The sequence below is a fragment of the Tauraco erythrolophus genome, chromosome 15 (genome assembly GCF_009769465.1).
Source record: "Tauraco erythrolophus isolate bTauEry1 chromosome 15, bTauEry1.pri, whole genome shotgun sequence".
Classification (NCBI taxonomy): Eukaryota; Metazoa; Chordata; class Aves; order Musophagiformes; family Musophagidae; genus Tauraco; species Tauraco erythrolophus.
In genome coordinates this window covers 8241362-8264686 of record NC_141479.1, presented here as the reverse complement: position 1 = coordinate 8264686, position 23325 = coordinate 8241362, and positions in this window count along the sequence as shown.

Genomic DNA, 23325 nt, shown 5'->3' with positions numbered 1-23325 from the left:
ATTAGATGGCCTGCTTCCAACTCCCAAGGAGAATTCATCTACACATTTTTCCTACAGTTCTATCGACTGGAAGATAAAATAGTAATATAAACATTTATGCCACATTACGCTGCATGAGTCCTCATGTTGACCCTAAGGACCCTAAATATAAATTTGCACAGACAGGCCACAAAGCAATGTAGCACCTGGACTGCAGCACACAAATACCACCCATTGGCTGCTCTAGAATTTTCAACCAAGCGAACAGGGAGACACATTCATTTCTGTGAGGACAGAAACATTCTGAAGAGTAATCAAACATCTGGAGATGGGTAGCGTAGGTTATGAAGAGAGTTGAAGAATAATAGATGGAAGTTTCTTGTTAAAGCAAGAAGAATGCATGCCCCTAGGCTGCAATAAAGAACAAGACAACCCAATTCCCATTGTCCTTAAGTAACCACTACAGCCATCTCCACAGACAACATCTTTGTGGCATTAATATCATCCTATTATTCAGGCCTTCCTCTCCCAAGTACACAGACTAAACCTTCTAGTTGCAGGTTTGGTCATCTATGTTTTCGTATATAGGTTGTATAAGAAAAATGAAACTCTCAGAAACCAGCTTCTTTGTGTTAACACCTCCAAAGAATGCTCAGTTGGCGTATTTCAATTTCTTCAGTGTTTTGTCAACACGAATTCTCCTAATAAAAGACAAAGTTGCCTTCATGGTATTAAAAAAATAATCTTATCAATGATTCATTATTTGAAAAAAGATATGCTCCATATACAGAAAGATCAGGTCAAGAATCTCTTTTATAAGATATATATATTTTTTTTTAACATAGTACCATTATTTCAGTAATTGTGTAGAAATCTGGAAACAGTTTTTGTCATAGAAAACGTCTTATGAAAAAAGTCCTTTCAGGCTGGGAAGGGAGTGCTGGGTTACAAACTATGTTATGCAAGCCTGCTGCTCCAGAAGCCAAAACCCTGCCCTGCCATTGCATAACCAGCTCCAAGAGAGATCTAAGCCCTGCTCCTTTATGAAGGAGCCTCGATGGAAATTCAGCAAGTTACCAGCCTTCCCCAGGCAATAAACAAGGCATTTACTGTCACTTGGCATTTACTGGAGCCAATTGTGCACAACTTGATTTTTTTCCCCCCCTTCTCATTTCACAGGGTAAACAAAGAAACAACTTACAAAAAAATGACACTAGGCAGACTGTCTCCTGTTGACACCATTCTGATCTGGGAATCATATTGCCCCTTTGAAATGCTGAACAAGCCTGTAGGCTGCTGGTACAATTCTGAAAGGAAGTGGGAGAGGCAAAAGCAAAACAAGATGCTGTGCAATGGAATGTACTGAAGAAAAACAAATATTTCAACCAATATTTAAATTTCTCAAGTGTGGGACAAGACCTGCTGGTCTCATCCTTAACAACTGAGAACACTACAAAAAACAGAGCTGATTTATACAGACATTAAAAAAAACATCATGCTTCACTACAGATCAAGAAACACCTTAACCATTCAGTTACCAAGTTTTTGCTGTTCTATTCTTTCTAGACTGTAGCTCTCAGTCCTGTTACAGGGCATGCCAAACTGTTTTGCAGGTTTGTACAGGTAAAACTATTACAGAGAAATACAGCTGAAAATAACAGCACAACTTTCCCATGTACATCTGCACTGAATCTTGATCAGTATTAATATTATTTTTCCTCTATCGTTAGTACTGCATTACTAAAGCCTTCTGCATGCATATTGTTCTCATCTTTACTGTCTATGAATTTCTTTAACATGCAGGATGCTGCACTGTTGCTTTTCCATAGAGCAAGAGGAGAAAAGAAAGATACAAAGTCTATCTGAGTCTTGTTAGTTCATTAGGCAAGCCTGGTCAATGGATGACATTTTCCACAGTCAAAACCACATGAGGGACTTGTATGAATTTTGCAGTTTATTAAGCACTTCCTCCCTCTCCTTATTTCTTCTTCCCTTGTCCTTTCAATCTCATTCAGCTTGGAAAGGATGACTAGAGGTTTCACTCAGACACCAGGCTGGAACTGAGATTGGCAAATGTTGGAACAGATAGGTAAAGTTTGTTTAGATTTAGGTTTGCACGTGACTTTGTTCTACCCTTGGTTTTAAAAACAGAATTCTTATGGCTGGTGTTACATTCTTCCTAAATACTACATTTGTTCATTGCTAGTTAGGGTAAATAATTTTGTAGAACAGCATGTAAATTTACATCACTTTCCCTACAGCAGCAGTCTTTCAAACAACATCTCTCAGAAAAACTTCTTGTTATTCATAAAACATGTTTTGTCAATCATTCTCCTGCAAAGCATTCAGCAGAACTGAGTGTCCTGAAAAAGAAATGAGTTACATTTCCTTCATAGGTTTACAGAGACTGAAGTATAGCGAAAAAAATCCCCCACATCTGAAGTAAGCAGCTGCACAGTCACCCAAAAGAAAAATTTACTCACTATTCTTACAGCATTATGTGTCGCATTTGACTTGAAAAAGTTAGCCACCATGCTAAAAACTTAGTTCAATATTTCTAAGTCTCTATAAGCAATTAATGGTAAAAAGAAAAGCAATGTTGCAGTTTGCAATATAGAATCCAGCAATTAAAGATCTGTGCACTAACGGGGAGCATTCAAATAAAAGTCTTCTGAGTTTCCAGTTTCTAGGATTTCTTAGATACGATTCATAAAAGATTAAAATTGATCATGTTCACAGTTAGCACAAATCCCCCTCTCTCCCTTCCTAGCTACCTTTAAGGTACATTCAGCTACCCCGACCATAGCTGAACGTGAACTTTATAATAAACAACTAGATAACCAAATGCAAAGCCAAAAAATATGAGATACGTTAACAGGAACGTTATTCCACATGATCTGCAAGGCACAAGCTAGCTACAAGAACTATTGAATATCATTTCTGAGCATCTACATGCAAACCATCTATCTCTGAGTAGGTAACTTTTTCCTTTCAACAATTAATTCTCCTATTAAATTAATAATCATTAATCAGAGCCTGATGATCTTACCATGGGCACGCAGAGGATTCCCTTTGCTTTGCTGCTTTATTAGGATGATTTCTTTACTCTAATTTCTTCCCTGTTGCTTAAAAATTCTACTGCTTGCTTTGAGATGTTAAAATCCCCCTGAAAGACCATTTTAGCCACACACGTTCCTGTAGCATCCTAAAAGTCACTTTAAATACTGACGAAATTAAGAAACACGTGATTGATTGAACAGAGTTTAGCAAACGAAGGCCTTTTCAACCATCATCTTAGCCCTCACGTTTTCTAATTATGTGTTTGAATCTACGCCAAATAACACACCCTTAGCTAAGTGTCTGTTAAAACTTTGGTCAGTAAATTAGTCAAGTTGTGCAATCCCTTTTAACCCTGTCAAGCCAGAGTAGAATATGTTCATAATATACAAACCTGAACTGTTTTCAATTAAAAAAAAAAAAATTGGCAGAAGAGTGGTCTTCCAAAAGTACTTATTTTCCCTTGAAATCAATGGGAAGGAGTCATTAGGCAGTTCTGAAAATGCCATTAGGTGTATAACCAAATATTCAGTTACCAAAAATATCATTATAGCCAGAATTTTCAATGAACTATAGCGGTCTGGGTAAGTTTATTTACGATCCGTTGTGGTAGCTAATGGCATGGATTATGAGACATGCATCTTCTGAAGCAAAGGATATCCAAACGTATCATTTGTATCATTTTAGAGAAGTCAATAGAGATTATATCATACCATAACATATAAATTACTGGTGGTTTTGATACAAAGTATTATATTCCCAGAAAACAAGACGACGTTAGAGCAGATACCTAGAGATACAGTACAGCCAGGCTATGTCATAAATAAGCGACTTGTGGACCTTACTTGTAATCTGCAATATAATTCTCAACCTAATTTTCTCCACAAACTCAATTACATAGGCCGAGCTCAGTTTCCATCCAGGCACTTTCAGTGAAATAAAAGAAGTTACAGCTGCATCTACTTACAGACAGGATTTGCTTAATGGTTACAGTCCAGATCAACTTCCCCCAGATTAATATAACATTAATATACGTTATTGTTAAACATATATTATTAAATGAGTGCAAATATAATTTTTTTTTAAGCTTCAGTATGTTGGTAATGAAGTGTTCTCTGGCAGCAATTAAGGAGCAGCTTGAATTAGGAGCTTATAACTGATTAATCTATAACCTAAGAGTAGGTAAGAGGAAGAATTTGTGAGAGAGAGCATCCTGTGTGCTTCTCAACAACTACTACTTATTTTGTTGCAAGGGTTGCTAGTCTTCACAAAATCCTGTTACCCATCCAGTTGCATACAGAGTAGACCTTGAAAATAAGTCTGTGTAATTTATGAGGGAAAAGATCAGCAGGTAAGACAACTGTGTTTTACCCTGCATGTACCAGAGCATTTCATTTATTATCATATACAAATATATACATATTTATAAACGTACCTCATGTACATATGTTATAATATTCTATTTGGAACAAGGACAATACTAAAAGGACTAAAAGCAGGCTGAAAATAGATCTTTAAACATAACTATCAACATTTGCAGGTTACCAGATGATCCATTCCTGGATCGTGCCATTTATATTTGTATAGGCAATACAGACAGTTGTGCAAAACTTTACTGACAAAATCTTTATAGGATGGCAAGTTACATTACTGATGATAAACACATGATTTGATGGTCCTATTGAACATTAATATAACTGAGTGTATTACAATATATCTAGGAAGGAAGAAGAAAGGATACACAAACGTATGTTTGAGATGGAAGCCATCCTGAAAGGCAGCAATTCACAGGAAGACCTGAGAATCATTGTGACTAACACGATTCGGCTCTTTGTGCAGCCTTGTAAGAAAAAGGATCAGCAATATCTACATTAATAATTTTATTACTCCAGTAGTTCTTCATAAGGGATTTTTGCGTATTTGTAAACAAGAATGTCAAATGTAAATGTAATACTTCACATCTGTGCACATCTTTGGAAAGACAGCTTCTCTTCAATTCTGATATCCATAGTTCAAGAATGAAAATATTTTGGAAAGCTTTAAGCACAAAGGCCCTAGCAGTGACACAGGGGACAGGAGGTTAACTAAGCTCAACTTTGTCAAGGAAAATTTTCATAGGTGACAGTCACTAAGTGTAGGTATTTACACATTAAAAAAAGCTTTTCAGTTTTTCTGATAAACAGAAATTGATGCAAGGCAGAGTCAACATTAATATTTCCTACCAGTGAGGTTTCATTATTTTCGGTAAACATTTTTATCAGGGTAAATAGTCATTTCCTTATCAATAGATGGGTCTGAACAGTATGCTCTCTCCTAGTTCTCTGCTTGCAACATTTAATCTCCCAGAATGCAAATATCTGGACCATGCCATCTAGATGTTAGGCTATATAATCTACTGGCTGTTTGGCTACAGACTCTACGGAAGTAAAATAAAAGTATCTTTACCAAGTGCATAACAGCATAAGACTAATTATGAACACAGCAGAACACTAGTGGCTTCTAGAGAATCAGACATAATGATTCCTTGAATACCAAACATTAAGTATTTAAAAAGATATTACTTAATTGCCATTAACTACACATAATGAAGAAGCCAGTATTAAAAAGTAAGCCATAAATTTGCTTGGTATTTGATAAGAATAATTAAGTTGATATCAAGGTACCATTTTGCCTCAGGATATACGTCAACTGCTACATACAGTAGTAATATATACCCTAAACCAACCTACAACATAAGGATCCAATGAACATGATTTTAATTACATGCTTTTCCTCACCATATTTGTTAAGAATGTAACAGTATGCCCACAACATGGCCAGGTAAATCTGCATTTAGCAGTAAATAACATGCATATTGAATAAGGTCTAATAAATAGAACACATCTCTACTATCATGTTCAAACAGAATTCACCAAGAAGTTGTGAAGTTAGTTATTAGCAGTTTTCTCTTTCGCCTGCAGTTTCAAAGCGGCAAAATTCAACTGCTTTCATGCTTTCAGTGGATTTCTTTACATTTTCTAATATGGTCTATGGAACAAGGCTAGTGAGATTAAGATTATTCTGTTAAATATAGTATTTTGCATAGTGAAACATATAGCATACCATTTCCTATAAATGTCAAATGTGGAGAGCTATATCTATAATAGGTTAAGATTTAATGACATCACCAGCACAATAAGGATATTTCCAAGATAATATTTGCCTTAAATTCTCTTTGTTATGACTAACAGTAGCACTTTCAGGCACAATTTTTTAATAAAGCAACTCATTATATTATTAAACTGCCAGACCAGACTTTCAGCAGATGGAGTTAATTAACAAATGTAGCACACCAGGCAGGCAAAGAACATCTCAAAGTCAGAGTTAAAAGCAAAATGGTAATACATGGAACATTGATCAATTCCATACCATTTGCTAATTGCGTTACCTTTAAGCAGATCTTGCTTTCCCTAGATTTACCTTGATGACTAAAGCAGCATATAATCTGTGAAATTTATACTCACTGTGCTAAAATACCCCAACGCTTACTGCTGGAAACTGTTTCATGGGCTATTTCCTGTTGATTTGTTTTGCTTGGGTATCTAGCTAGTTTTTGTTGGCAGAATTTTCTGTTACCAAAGGACTGGAATGCTAAGGCTTTTACATTGACATGCAGGTTTTCTGTGTCTATGATCTCCCTGTTTACATGTCCTGGCCATTCTGAAAATGGCAAATTAAATTGAAATGCTGCAATTGAAGATAATTTCCTTTCCATAAAATATAAGATAGATTCATTGTGTCTGCAACTGTGTCTACTGACTAACATACATACATAAAAACAACAGGCAAAGATGATCCTGTCAATAAAAAAGGCTGTCTTTTAATTGATTCTGAACAGACATGTCCTGCTTCTCGTCTTAAGTTTTGCTCCACAAGAAACTTCCTTGAAAAGTTTCAGAAAAGATTTCCACAATCACATCCAAACATGCAGTTCCATAGACAAAAATAATAATGAGAATGCTCTTCAATATTTTCAACTTTATTGTAAGCTTAGCTTAAAAAATTTCAACTTGAACCCCCACCAAATGTGCGTTTTAGTTGGTGTCTCTAAATTGGGGGAAACCAGTCAAGAGGCTTGAGGGCAAGACTCCTATCCAGAGGGACTTAGACAGGCTGGAGGCTTGGGTCAGCAGGAACCGTATGAAATTCAACAAGGACGAATGCAGGGTCCTACATTTGGGATAGAACAACTCTGTGCAAGAACACAAGCTGAGGAGTGTCTGGCTGTGAGCAGCTGTGCTGAAAAGGAGCTGGGGATCCTGGCTAACAGCAAGCTGAACATAAGCCCACAGTGTGCTCCAGCAGCCAAGATAGACAAAGGCATTCTGAGCTGGATTAAACAGGAGTGGGCCCATAGATTGAAGGAAGCAATTGTCCCCCTGTACTTGGCACTCATTAAGCTGCATCCAAAATAATGTGATCGAAAAACTTTGGGTTCTCCAATCAAGCAAGACATTTATAAGCTGGAGAGACAGAGTTCAACGGAAGACCACCAAGACAGCCAGGGCCTGGAGCACTCATCCTGTGAGAAGATGCAGAGGAAAGGGTGCTGATACAGCCTAGAGAAGGGAAGGCTTTGGGGGACCTGATAGCAGTCCCCCAGTACCTACAGGGAGATTATCAAGGAGACGGAAGCAGACTCCTCACAGTAATGTATGGTGGAAGGATAAAAGATCAAAGGCAAATTAAATCAAGAGACAGTCAGAAGGACACAAGGGAAAAAAAACCCTTTTGAGCATGAGGACAGCCAAGCAGTGGAACAAGTTGCCTAGTCTCAGTCCATGGAGGTTTTCAAGACCCAAAAGGATAAGCCCTGAGCAGCCTGATCTGCTAGCTGACCCTGCTTTCAGTAAGAGGCTAGACTAGGTGATGTCCTGAGGTCCTTTCCAACCTGAATTTATCTATGATTATATTGACTTAGTAAAATTGGGCCCTATATTGCACTAACTGTTAAACAAACTCAACAGCAGGGAAAACAAAAGATAGTTAAGATCTTTCACCAAACATGCTTAGACTTCACAAAAGTATTCATTACAGAGAACATAAGGAAAACGAGTACTAATAAAGTCAAATTAAAAGAAAAAAGGCATTAATCTTTCTTTAAAAAATAAAGGGGGAATAAGTATACTAGATGCTGACTTTGCTTCTCTGAAAAGAGGAGCTATATAGATGTGATATTGTGATATTCATGGAAACAAGAATTTCCATGTTAAAATTCTTGTATTTATACATAAGGAATTCTCTTTCTCCTATTCCACTCCTCGAAGAGAGGTTCTGGAAAATCATCTTGGGATATGAGACAAAAGCTTGGAGAGTTATTTTTGCTTCAGTAAGAGTAAGATTTTGCAATTACTGTGTTTATGGGGAATTTTGAATCCTAATTTGCATATAAACAGCTATAAAATCTACCAATACAGAAGGATCCATAAAGCTACACTGTTTTATTTTACTTATATACATGAGTATTCAAGGACTCCACATAAGGTATTTAAAGTTAAGCAGAAGTAAGTTACTACAGGTTGAAAAAAATTATCTAAGAGTAATTTTTTTTTTAATGCTTAGAAACATATAAGCAGTGAACAATCATGGATCTATAGATGGATGCTTTGATTCTTTAAAAGAAATTCTATTCCTTTTTATTTTCTAATTCAAGGCCATATGTTTGCCATTGAGAAGCCAAAGAGTGGGCCAAATAGAACTAATGTACAGAATCATCACATACATCATCAGCCTCTCCAATAATACATTTACTTGAAAAAGTTCAGTCATTGGGACAATTTTTTTCCAAACTTAAACCCAAACAAACATGTAGTTCTACTAAGGTCAGCTGAATAGAAGCTGGAGGATTGGGCAGCTGATCCATGACATTAAAGTCACATTTTAAAGTATTTAATAGACATTGTTAATTAACCTCACAAAATATAAGCTTCCCAAACAGCAATTTCACTGTCATGTGGCTTATTTCCAAACATTGCCTTTGTGGGCAAGGTTTTTGTTTAATTTCTGACCTATTTTTTTTTGAGAGAAAACAGTTCCAGTAAATAGATTACAGTGGAAGCTGAACATCCTGGCTCAAATAATGAAACCTTATACTGACTCCTGACGTATACATACAGTCTTCCCAGTGAACTCTTAAGTTCACTCCATAGATAAACCAGCTAGGAAGGTTCTGAAGCACTACAATGAATGCCCTCTTCCGGACCATATGCTCCTTCCAAGACCATATGTCCTTTGTGGCAGTCCCAGATTAACCCAGTTTATGTGAACTCAAACGCCACACATGGCACCTTTATAGGCCATAGGAATAACTCAGAGTCCCCTTATCTCTCAAAAAAAACCCATACCAAAAAAACCTCAAACCCACTCCCCTCAAATGCACCCCCCCACCAAAAACCAAGACACCCTCCCTAAAAAAAAAAAAAAAACCAACAAACATACCACACAACATTCTGTTTTCTTTTTTCTGAAGTATTACGGACTTTCATTATGCAGAGAAAAGAATAGTTGTGGGTTTGTTTTTTTTTTTTTTTTCCATTTTGTCCAGGTGAAGCAGAATCAAGGGTGGAAATACCGAAAGGATTTGCTTTAGTAAACTAGTTAAAACATAAAAACCCAAATCAGGGCACTTTCGAATTAAACTCAAAATGTAGACAAGTTATGACTTCTCTAGAATTTAGAGGAACATGCTTGTCTGCAAGTCTTTTCTTCTTTAAATCCACAACCCATTTTGTTTCATGAATGAAATAAGTGGTACATTCAAGAATCCATTTGCAAGTGTATTGGCTCTTGCAACTTAATTAAACGCCTCACTAACTTCACACATCCCAGCATTTCTGCATGGTTGCTTCATATTAAACAATTCACAAGAAACAGAAAACATCACAAAACATTTCTGCAATCAGATATCCCATTGTCTTATAAATCATTTTTGTGTAATAGAAACTGTGCTAATAAACACAGAAGCAGCTAGTAGAGAAGCCTTTATGGTTAAACGGACCATCATCTCTTTATCACTGGTTAAGCAGAGGGGAATTCCTAAGGAGACAAACACTTGTAAGAAGCTTACCTCCCAACTGCCAGGCTAGGCAGATTAACAGCATTGTCGGTCACACCAAATCACCATGATTGTTACTTCGCTTTTATGCAAGCATTCTGTTGCCTGCTAGTTTTGTATTTTAAATCCACAACAGCTTATTTAAAAAAAAAAAAAAAAAAATCACTTGTGCCTCAAAGTTTCAAGTAAACATTTATGCTTACTTTTGTATTGAACAGCAGTCACAAAAGGAATTACAGTAGAGGATAAACCAAGGGCCTGGAAACCACCAGCAAAACAAAAGCTCATGAGGGAAACAGGGAGTTTGTCAAGAAGCTTTTTCAGGCCAAGGAGGCTCTGATTTCTTACTAACCTAAGACCAAAGCATCAGTACATTTAATGTGCCAAAGACACTCAGAATGGCTCTATGACACTGGAAATGCTCTTTCTGCTCTGGAAAAGTATCATTCTGTGCCAGATTTAGACAAAAACAGACACTCTGAAGTACACTGAAGCTTCTATAAAAGCATTTCAGTGTTGGTCTCTGCAACAAGATATTGAACTCGCTACCAGTAATGCCAGCAAGCAACAACTGAGTTTGATGCTCAGTATCTTAGGACTCATAACTTTCTTATGGGTTCATTTAATTAGGCATCAAACATGTTGTGAAATATGTTCATTTGATTCGTGTCAATATGGTGGTAAGGAGCGGGGTGTGCCTATTCAAGATAAGTGATTATCTTAGTTTAAGATCTCTGTGAAATACAAAAACATAAACCTGTGAAATACCTCATGATGCTGCCGACCACCAGAGTGATACACAGGATGCTCTGTCACTGCAGATCAGAGAGCTCTGGTGACAGTTCATCGTGATGCGAAACGAGATAAAAGGAAATGGTGAAAAGTAGAAAAGGATGGAGAGCATAGACGCTGGGAAGCACGCTTCAGATGGTCAGCTTCAGGATTTTTCAGCCATTTAAAATATCCTGTGATAATACTGTTAATAGCTACAGCTGCTTTAATATTGTTACTGACACTGCTGTACATATGGGTTTGGCGTGTGTACCTTGAGTGCACAAAGTGTTATATCAATCAGGAAACTTATGCAAGTAAAAGAATTTACTTGATTTAATAAAAAGGGGGGGCTGACAGAGGGAATATAGGAATAGACAAAATCACATAAGAGGGTATATATTAGTTATTGTTTAAATATTAAATACTAACAAGTTATTGTTTAAATATTCAATACTAACTGCTACATTAACTGCTGTATGAATTATTGCTTGCCTTGATTAAGTTGTGAAGTCTCAGTCCCTGCTGGCTGCCCAGGGAGGAGGCTGGTGAGAGAGATAAGACAAATGCCAGCAAAGTTGTAACTCATGACCCACACATCTGTAGGGAGGAAGGGAGACAAAAACTAGCCCATGTGGGCAAGATAAGGACTAACAAGAACTAACATTTGTCTTCAGACAGTGATAGGTAGGAGACAACCAGATGTCCACTCAAGGACGGGCCAGGCTGCAACCAGTTTGGCTCTGCAAACGCAGCCAAATCAGGAATTTTAGGGAAGGGGTGAAAAGTGCACAGTGAGGAAGACCTACGGCCTTCATCCTGAAGACCCCTGCCCACGTGAGGAAGACCTCCGGCCTTCATCCTGAAGACCCATGCCCACGACCACCAGGAGGCGTGTCAAGGAGGAGCCTGAGGCGGGGACTATGGAAGTGATCTCCTGGGAGAGACTGACCTTTTTTGGGGGGGCTATGAGTGTGTCTGTATAAATACAAGAAAAACTGCCACGGCGGGTGTGCGTCTTGGTGGAGCGGAGACTCCCGGCGCACCAAGTGCTGTTTGCTTGCTTTTATTCGCCTAATAAATTGTAAACTTTAATTGGAGTTCTGTTTGGGACTCACTCATTTATCACAATGTGATGAACCCTCTAAAAACACTCTTGGCCTACACCAACAGTTGCAATGGAACCAGCACAGCATTCCCCTCATACTTCAAAGTTCAGCCTGCTTGTTTCTGTGCAGCCGCTATACTACAGCCTGCTTCACGTTTATGCCTCCAGCTTTGAGTCTCTCTCAGATCTCTTCCATCTTCATGACAGCAAGTTTAATAACGATCAGAATTGGAACTACATCCAATAAATGCAGTAAGTCCATGCTTTCATTACTGTGAAACCAGTCCTATTTTACCTCTTTCAAGAGTACAGTGGCTCTTGCAACAACCTGTAGCTGCATTTGGGTCAGTTTAAATGGAAATGATGCACAGCCATGTGGCTGCAGTTGTGCTTTCCTATAGCACATGACATATTGCTCCAGATGGTGCTAATGGTGTGGGACTAAAGCACGTTTACCTCCCACTGTAAATCCACATCTGATCTTCCTTTCTTGAGGTAGTCACGCTTTGGTGATACTATATGAATGCAAAAGATGAGCTTTTAAAAAAATGCAAGTGCTTAAGTGCTAAAGCCACACTTTCTAAAGTACCTGAAGCACTGTGTTTTTTCAGAGGTATTTATGTACCTATACACTTCTGAAGTTCTATAGGGCTCCTATCTGTATCTTTAGACCCCTAAGTGCCCTGAAAAGCTACTGAGTACCTTCCAGAACCAAAGTGCCTTGTTTAAAAAAAAAAAAAAGAGAGAGAAGCCAAAACTCCTGAAGCACTATCCATTACAATTGGATAAGCTGGAGGTAAGGAAATATTTGTTTGTATTTCACGTTGCCCACGAAGTTATTTTAGATTTGAAAAAACAAACTGGGAAAACCCAAAAACCTAAGTGATAGCTAGATAACTATCATCCCTACTGAAAAGTAGAAAAGAGGATAAGAAAACTGAGCTCAGCTGGTTTGATTTCCTCAAACGCACATAATATTCCTTCTGATATAATAAACCTGTTTAATGATTTTAAAACACCAAATCATAACAGGGAAAGAAAACGTACAGTGTATTACTAACACTTCAGAACTGTATATGAACATGCAACAACTACATATATTTCTATGTATGTGATATATAGTGATGCAAATATTACACTGACTTTTTTTTTTTTTTTTCAAAATTTTGGAAATAGTGCAATGATAACAGCCCCAACAGTTAATACAAACTGTATAAACTCTATAAGATTTTTCCTATTATTTTCTATATTACTAATTCAAACTACAGGTTTTCCAAATTGCCTAAGCAGACCTCTTTCTGCAAAACACTTAACTTTTTTGCACTTCAATTTCTCTATCCATCAATGGAAGTAACAATATTTACTCCTTAGTGGTAATTCTCTAGAGATTACAGGTGAAGAATCCTCTGTACATCCCAAGAATTATCATTAGTCTCTAAATATTTTGTTCTGCAGCACCTATAAATGGATTTCAGCTTACAAAGAGCTTTTGTAAACAGTTTAACAGTAACTCATCATTGCAGTTCATGGCACCACATTTTGATACTGGAGCAGTTTTAGGGCTCCTTGATGGCTCCTTAAGTTTTTAGGAAAAAACATACAGAGGCAAAAGTTCATTCAAGTAAGAACAGTAATTTATATCAGGGCTGATATAAATATTACATCTAACTGGAGAGAAATATTACATCTAACTAGCTTAAATGGTATTTAGGCACCTAAGAATCATATCAATGAGAACCATAGCAAGATTTTCAGTAGTGGTATTTACTTTTAAATTAATTCAACTCTGAAACAGAGTTCTCATGAGGAATCAAACCAATACAATGGAAAAATCGGTCTGTTCAACTACTTGCTATCTTATTTATAAATAAGCCATAAATATCTACTTAATTTTTTTAAACTAAAATATTATTATATTCCTCACTATTTAAGATGCATAGAATGCATAGACATACAAAAATGTCACATGAGAAATTGTCCTTATAAATTAAGATTTGGTCATATGTTTTTCAAGCTCAAAATTCTGGCTTTTCATTACTGGTTCAGTTTCTTCCCCCCAAATCACTCATCAATGCATTAGAATCAAATACAAAAACATTGTAGGCTTACAGCAAAGCAGTAACTCGAGTACATAGCTAAAGCAAGAAGAAACTGATAAAAACCTACAATCAAAACTACAAGGTAGAAAATCAGATTAAAAACCCCAAACCTTACATGAAAAAAACGCCATCAAACTCTTCATACGCCTGTATCACCCTCCCAGTTCTTTACGTTTTCAATTCAGAATGCAGAGCCTCCATTACACAGCTTCTTTTACCCTGAATTTGCAGGTCACATGGCATAGCAGAACCTTAATTCAGCTGAGTCTGTCAGTATTTCCATAACACCAGTTACCCATCATTCCAGTATATATTCTGTTCACCTGTGAGCTCAATTACCTTGTCAGTGCACAGCCTTGCTTTGGGAGTCACGGGGCAGTAGGGTATCACACATGTCTTCAATATAACACTCGCAGAAAGCTTTGGAGAACAACCTGGTTGAAGGGGGAACACAGATAAGGTTGCAGCTTATTACAGTATGCACCTTCTTTTTCTCCCCCTCAACTCTGTTAAGAGTTGATGAAATCCTTCCTGCTCTTTTTTCTGTCTTAGCAGGAAAGTTTTGGAAGCAGCTTTGCCTTTTTGCAGGTGCAAGGATTGTAAGTATTGCCCCGATGAGCTGCATAATAATAGGTCCTGATAGAGACCTTCACACACTCTAAAGCCAATAGATGCATAAGAATGACACAGTATATATGCCATTTCTTTTTCTTCTGAAATATGCACAACAGAAAATGTGCACTTATTTCCAACTTTGTTCAGTGGCATAGAGTGTCAAATCAATCACTAGAACAGACAATTCTCAGAAAGGCAGTTAACTCAGATCAAATGTTAGAAAGCGTAAAATATTAAGCCTGTTAAACTTTATTGTACAGTAGGATATGATTTAATACCCAGCTCCTTCCACAATTACAGCCTGTACAGACACAGAGTGAGACAATAGCATTGTCTAGGGCAGTTTGGTAAGTTGTTACAACTTACAAACACAATCTGTTTTGAAATATGAACACAGTTTTCAAAATACTGTCATATTTTCACTTGTGGAATAGAACTTGCTCCGTATACCCACTCAGGGTGTTTCAGAGACTTCTGCTGAACACTGCTGATCATATTTCCCACCATTCTACACTCTGATACCTGATCAGACGTTCTGCTTCATGTCTGCATTCACTAACCACAAGACAGTCTTAAACAAGATTCTAACAGACAGACTTTGTGCTTGTTTCACCCAGCAAGAAACTGGAAAGAAATCTTCATAACTTCAAATATTCATACTTTTTAAAAAAATTAGTTTTATAGCAGAGTATAGAACTATTCACTTTATTGTGTAAGGTTGTCATCCTTTGGACTGGAAAGACCTTTCTAGGCAGAACAGCACACAACCTCACCCTGTTTGATATCAAAACAAACAGTAATCTCCTTCCTCAACAGCTTGCCGCCTTTGATTTAGCTGAATTTATCTTGCGTATGAGTGTTTCTGTATGTTTACAGCTTTAGGGGATAATATCTTCACAAAACTTTTTCAAAGTACTCCTACCTTTTATTTTATAAGAGGGAGAGAATATGTGCACACAACACTAGTGTTTAATCCGTAACCACCACAACTAAATAGCCGTCCTAGTAATGAGAAGGTGTCACATACATCTTAGTTGGGGAAAAAAGAACTAGATTCTATTTCTGTCTCTGCCACTCCAGCACTGACTAACCATCGGCAACTCTAACTCTCCACTTGTACTCCACCTAAGGGCTTATGAAGAGATACACACAATTTAAGGCAGACTCCCATTACATCCTTCTTACGATGTATCACTCACTATTAGTGCAGTATGATAGAAACAAAAGACAAGCGAGAACCTATCAGTGAGGAAAGAAATAAAAGACCGTAATATTTTTACAGGAACATTACAAACTCATTCAGGCTGCTTTATTATTTGTATATAATTAAATATCATGTTAAAGGAAATCATAACCTCCACTTCCAAATAGTTCTCAAGCAGTGATTACATCCACCTCCTACCAGAAACATTTGAATAATGTCCCTGAAAGGTCCTAAGACTAAACCCACCAGATGGGATAGATGAGATATCCTGGGCTTTTGCATGAATTATTTCAATCCATCATAATTTGGAAGACTCATAGCTGCTGTAATACTGGAAAGCTTAATTTGATTTCCGTTTATAAAGTAGGGCTTTGATGGATGCTATAAAACAAAGGATAACCATCTAGCTACTATATCTTTATCTTCTCTGCATTTTTGTTGACAGCAGAGAACTGAGGGCTCTGACTCATGACCTACAGCAGTTTAAACCAATATGCCAGCTGTGACAACTGAGAAATCAACACACAGCAGTCCTGCAGTAGCAAGGGTAGCTAGAGTGAATCACCTGCAAATAATACTGGTAATATTTTAGGCCACTACAAGATACACTGCTTATGATTCAAAGCCATTAATTTTGACTAAAAATTATTTATGTATGAAATGTTTTAAAACAAAAATAATTGCGTGCATGCACTGAATCAGTAGAGACTCAGCAAATTAGCTTTATGATCACACCAGCATTGTCTTAAACCATTTAATTTTTAGTGCTATCTCCTTCTTCATTTGCACAAAAGTTAGTTTCTGGCTCAACTCTGGAAGCAAAACAAGTTTGAACATTGTGAAGCTGAACGTTAATGTTATATGTTTCACACTAAGTTAGATTCAGCCCTAGAAATTTCTCTTTAGATTAGGTTCTAGTAGCTGACAAACACACATGCCAAGAGAATAAAAATTTGGTTAAAAGTTAAAATATAGCAAATTCTATTTACTTAATGTAAAGAATCCTTGGGTAGCTACAAATGCAACAGAAAACATTATTTTGTTTCCAGCAAATGTCAAATATTACTATTTTAATGCCCCTTCACTTCAGAATGTCAAGAATGTCCCTATTCATATTCTTGGTGTTCTGCCAGTAGAAGATCTGGCAAAGGACTCCGATGTGCTCTTTTTAATTCAAGGCCCTCTGCTGCAAAGATCTCCCACAGAAAAGTATTTATAAACCACAATGTGTCTCTTCCTCTCAGAAAATATTGCCAGACCTTCATGCTCTGTCTTTTAGATATTCCCAATTTCTTTTCTGTCTTTGCAAAACAGACAAATCTCTTGGGTTTGTTTGGATTCAAGGTGCAGTAATGCTCCTCACATAAAGGAGACAGATTCAGACTAGCTTCAGTATCATTTAATCCTGTGTGCTCATAAGTCACTGTCCCAGGAAAAGGACTGCCTCCTTCTTGCCTCTGCTTTTGGATTCTACTTTACTGCTCACCAGGTTTTGGCAAAACGAGGCAGCCAGCTCTGCTCTTGTCTTGTTATGTGAGTCTCTGTGATATCTTATCTGGTTTTAAATGTAATCCCTCTGATTTTTTTTTTTTTTTCCTCCCCCAAATATAATTTCTCATGCTCAGATGTCTTAACTTTTGACAATCAGAATTGTCCAAACAGCAGATTTCTGGTGGCAATTTTGAACTCGAAGAATTCATATCAAAGGTAAATATATTACTACCAATTTAATTTCAAACCTAAAGTATTAGCAAACAGAAGTACAGTCCCTAAGCCAAGAAGCAAATGAAACCTAATACATGGTAGTAAGGATACCAATAAAAGTCTAAAACGATACCATAAGATATACAAATGAATTTCTGCACTAAGACTGCACCTTTAACTGTGCAAATACTTAGTATGTTCGTACCTCATCCCACAACATCCTGCATTTTCTTGGGAGGCCAAGCTGCAACTGTTTACGTTTAAACTGAAGCGTTAACAAGTGGCTCCCTCTACTGTTGCAGGAATGTTAGTACTTGTATTCCTTTCCAGAATCCGCTTTAAACTGTTTTGTGACTGTCAAGATCATTACATAAAAGTAACGAACTGAAACGCTCACATTTGTTTCTATAAGGCGCATGCGTGTTACCAAAATACATGCAAGCCAACCTTTTTTTTTTGCTTTTCTTTTTTACTAATAGCCTCTAAATAATATTTTGATCAGCAAAATGTTCTGTTAAAAGTAATATGACTAATACTCAATACTTTGAATATTGTATGCTCATTCAACACCAGAGACAAAAATTACACATTACTTTGGATATGAATCGCAATGATTCCTATACTTAGTGATACATAGTAAGAAAACAAAACTTAATTGGTATATTTCAGCAGAACTCTGATGTCTTTGGACAATAGCTTTTTTTTTTTTTAATTAAAAATATGTAATATTTTAGTTCTTTTATGTATATTGAAAGTATAATTCCTAAACCAGTTAAAAACATACTCAAGTGGAGACTGAAAAGAGGAATCAGTGTATTCAAAACCAGGTTCTTCTTAGAAAATGCTTCCTTTGAATTAGCCATTTAAAATGATATAATGCAATCTTACAGAATTTAGCTAGCCATAAGGCAGACAGCAAAACTTGGTTTGTCATACACAGCTGCAGAGTTTCAACTTTACAATGGACCCACATTCTAAACATAAATGCATACACACACAAGTGAAAAATGTACATATCTAAAAATCCATATTTTTTTTTTAATTCAGCAATTGTCTATCCCTTTTACTTGAGCCGTATTTACTTGCAGTATTCCCACTGTATACATAGAATTACATACCAACATATATGTAAAAAAATGCGCATACGCAGTAGCAGTCAGGGCACTAAAAATACTTTTAACACGATTAGTTGCACTGCTGTAAGGCACTTGGGTTTACATTCCGTGATAAAAGAGAAAAAATGAACATATCAGAGACACACCTAGTTTTATAACCAGACTCCTCCAAATACCAGAACACCCTACCATAGTTTATATCGCTTCACACAGATTAGGTAGTCTCTGAATCTGCAAAGTAATTATTATTTTAAACTGTGTTTATGAAAATAACAGGTCCTATACATGAATTATAACAGAGCTACAAGCTTCCCAATAAAACAGAGCCATCCAGAACATAAATCAGGCCCAGATCTAAAAATAGCATTGGATGCAGCTACAAAAAATTCCAGCAAGAAAGGCACTCATATCAAGCACTGCCTGCAAACTTGCAAAACAGAAGGCAACACTCACTATTAGAAAGACACTGATACACTGTTTTTCATGGAACTTTCTCAGGTACTTTCTCTGCTGTTGCAAAAAACAGTTCAGAAATGTTCTTCCAAAACACAAACTACCCTAATTTAGCACTGAAAGAGAAAGGAAAAACAACAGCACTAGCACTCAATACTAGGACTAATTTGCAGTTTTGCTTCTTTACAACCGGAATAAAATTATTTACATTACATACTGCCTATCTTAAAACTCAGAGAAAAAAACTTTCAACAGTAAGCTGTTGAATTTATCACAAAAATCTTGTACTCATCCTTACACCAGGAATGAAAGTCAAAGTCTCAGGGCTTTAGCCTGGAAACAGATGCTCTATAAAACATTAAAGGGAGGGAAAAGGGAATGCCGCGTTGCTCACTCATAACGGATGGTCCCTGTTACTTTCCACTCAAAACACTGCTTCTACTTGTGTTTTTTCAGCAACCAAAGGTTGAATAGCATGAAACATACTGCAGGAACAGATGTTAGAGAAAAATATAAAGATTACAACGTATGTATATTCTCACACCAGCACCTAAAAAATGAACGTTTATGCAATCAGGATACACGAGTGAAAGAAGACAAGTTCTTCAAGAAGCATGTTCACACAGGCACGCAGGCTCCAGGCAGTTTAAGAGAGCCTGTTGCTACTATCAGACCTAGTGTAAAGAGAAAAGGCCATTTCACTTTAAAACCGAGAACAAACAAACAAAGCTCAAAAATCACACTGGGGTTCTGTCTTCATTTGATTAAGTAATTGTGTGACTTTGAAGTGATTCATCTATTTCTGATTAAGTCCAAGTATGAATATTTATTTTGGCATAAGAACACGATATTTAACATTTTTCAGGAGTAGCTCAATCATTCAGGACAAGAAAACCAAACCCTAAAAATCTCTGCCATCAGTTGTGGCAAACCAATTCGTACGAACAGAAGCCTTGTTACATACTGAGGTAAAAAGACTAAATCCCATCTCCTTCATTACAGATAGCTACAGCATTTACACAACATTTGCACCATTAAATCATAGCCCAAACAGGAAACAATTTGATTGCGTCTTTTAGCAATCATTTAAAAACACAAGTACAGCCTTGAGCTCTCCGACACCCTTGACACTGTACGCAGGCTGCTCGGCACAGCGGGCTGCCTGCAGTTTGCCATCCCAGTTTAATACTGACATTACTGCATCCCATCAAGCCCAGCAGTGCAGGTGGAGCGGTGAGATTTGAGCTCACCTAAAACACATACCCACTACGGAGCTGCCCGGTACGCCGTGAGGGCTCTGCTGTCACCACACAGCCCGCCCTGAGCAGGGTGTAGCTGGCGCTCCCCCATCCCACCGCTTTCCCACCAGCCTCTCCCCCCTCAGCACCGCACATTCCTTCACTCTCATCCTACCTGCTTCAGCTGCAAAACGAGGCCAAGGCACAGAAATCCAGCACAGCTGCTGCCCAGGCTGCCATACCACGTTACCAAACCTTCCCTTACGCGCTGTCAGTCACCAGCCACCTTCTCAGCCTTCCTGCTTCCTCACAGCCCCTTTCCCTCCCTCCCTGCCCGCCGCAGCTCACCTGAGGTGAAACAAGATGGACGCCCTCAGAGGCCGCATTTTCCACAGCAGCAGGGCTGCTGTGGTGCTGGCTGTGGGGCAGATGGTGCTGGAGCCAGCTGAGAAAAATCTTCACATCAGCCCTGGACATCTGCCTCAGCAGGACAGAGCTCGTGGTGCCATGAGGAGGGATTTACCAAGGAGCTTGTTGCTGCGGTGAGGCTGAGGAGGTTGGACACCACTTCCATCCACCATACTGAGCAGTTTTAGGCAAGTTGGTTCCTTCTCATGCCTCAGTGTCTCTGTTTGAAAATTGGGAATGATTATACTGGCCGTCTATGTGGAACATTTTGGTGTATAAGAAAAAAACCCTCCTCAAATATGCTCCTTGGCAGTTCTGTAGTTCCTCATGTCAAAGCCCTTTCGTTCCATGTTTTCCACCCATCAAAATCTAAGCATTGTCTCAGACCTATCTATAAAAAGAACGGGAATTATGTAGCAATGTTTGTGCTACAAATTGACCCTTTGCATTCTGTGTGTTAAACAAAAGGTGATTTACAATTAAGTTGCTAGCTTATTAATCAATCAGTATTTTTCATAGGCAAAAAGCACATGCGGGTACTTGCCGTATAGTCCGTGAGTTACCTGCTGCCAATGGGCACTCCCTTCTCCTTAGCAAACTTGTGAATGGACCTGTGTAATGCTCCCGTGTGACTGTGTGGAAAAGACTTGGTCAGTTCTGCAACAGTATCTTCCCAGAGATTTTTATCTACTCATATTAAGGTTTTAATCTTAATTTTTTTCAGTGAAGAACAGCTTTCCCACGTATCACAGTATTTTGACAATTTTTCATATTTTTTCTTTCTTCATACAAATTAGCATTAAGAAATAGTATTTTGCAATAAATACAACAGTATACTTCACATTTTTAAACTAACGTGCTTTTTCTCTTAAGTTCAGTCAACTCTGTCTTCCAAGATGATGGGAAAGGTGCCTGGAACACACAATGCATTAACACTGGTAGGAAAAGCAACCCCAAATACCACATTATGGGACACGCTGGGAAACATGGTATGAAGAAACTTCACGGCATTAGCTCAGCTCCAACAGGAATGACAGGTTCAGGCTCACCATCAGTGCAGGACTTGCTTGCAAAACCATGTCACCCACTGTACCCTTCTTTTGTCAGCACAGAACCCAGCAACGTATCTGAAGTACGAGCTGTCTGGGATCAGGAGCAATGCAGGAAGCAGAGCAGAGATCTCCAAGATCATTGCTTAGAGCTGGATTCTGCTGGTCCCAAACAGACAAATCCAGAGCACCTTTGATATCTGGACTGTTTGCTACATAAGGATCACAGCAAAAACTGAACCACAGTGACACAGATTATACGTATAAACAGGATTTTGCGGGTTATTTTTCTGTTGTTGTTGTTGCTTATTGCTGGGTCTTGGCAGTTTTTTACTATCACAGGTAAACTCAGAGCTGTTCTGTTCAAGTAAAAGTAGTTATATCTACCTGGAATTGTGAATATCTTAGCCTAGACAACAAGGAAGCGCTGAGTAAGATTGAAGAAATATTCCCTTATCTTCCCATTTCAGTGAAAGCTGTATTAGCGATACATACCATTCACTGAAAATTAGTTTATTCTAGGGATCAGGAACATTCTGGTTCTGTTCAGACTTAGACTTGACCTTTTCCTCTGCTCATTCCACTCTGAGCACTTTGTGTTGTTGATAAGGGAGAATCACAGATCAACTTCCTTGCATAAAACCCCAAAATTGCTGATAAAAAAAAAAAAATCCAAACAAAAATTTTTTTCTGTTGGGTGCAAGAAAGCTTTCTCAGTTGCTTATTTCACAGTGCAAGTTCTGTTGTGCACTGAAAACGGCTGTTTATGGATTTTAAACAGCCATACTTGCAATAAGTAGGCTAATAGGGAACTAAGAACAAGTGAAAACAAAACTGAAAGGCACTGATGGTTTTGTTTTAAGTGCAGTTGAAATGCCATCCTAGGTGCTCCTCCACCATATGGCATAGTATTGCAACAGCTCCACTCACTTCCCTCAAGGAAAATTCAGACTATACTGGTTGTGTTTGTCATCTTCACTCTCAACAGAGATGTTTAAATCTCAAAACTGAAGGGACAACAGAAAGAACCTTTGGCCTCACTTGGTGTCATTTTACATGAACTTCAGCTGTGACAGCTTGCTTTAACATTCAGCAACAAGCTTCTGCCATCAAAATCAACTACTTTGTCAAGTCTGTCCTCTATCTGGGAAGAAGTGATAAGATTACAGGTTTTAGATAGCTACTACTCCCAGCTAGTCTTGTGTCATGCGAAAGTAATCAGATAGGACTCTGCTGAGTCCTTTAATTGATGCTGCATTCTTTAATTCCTTTCAAACTGGACATTTAGTATAGAATTGAAGAGCACATCAGTATTTACTAGCATTAATATAGTTCCCTGATCTGCTGCTACCTAGTGAAGAGTTTACATACTTCACCATGTCTTCCCACACTAGATAGTAAGATCCTGTGTCTCATTCCAATGTAGAAATAC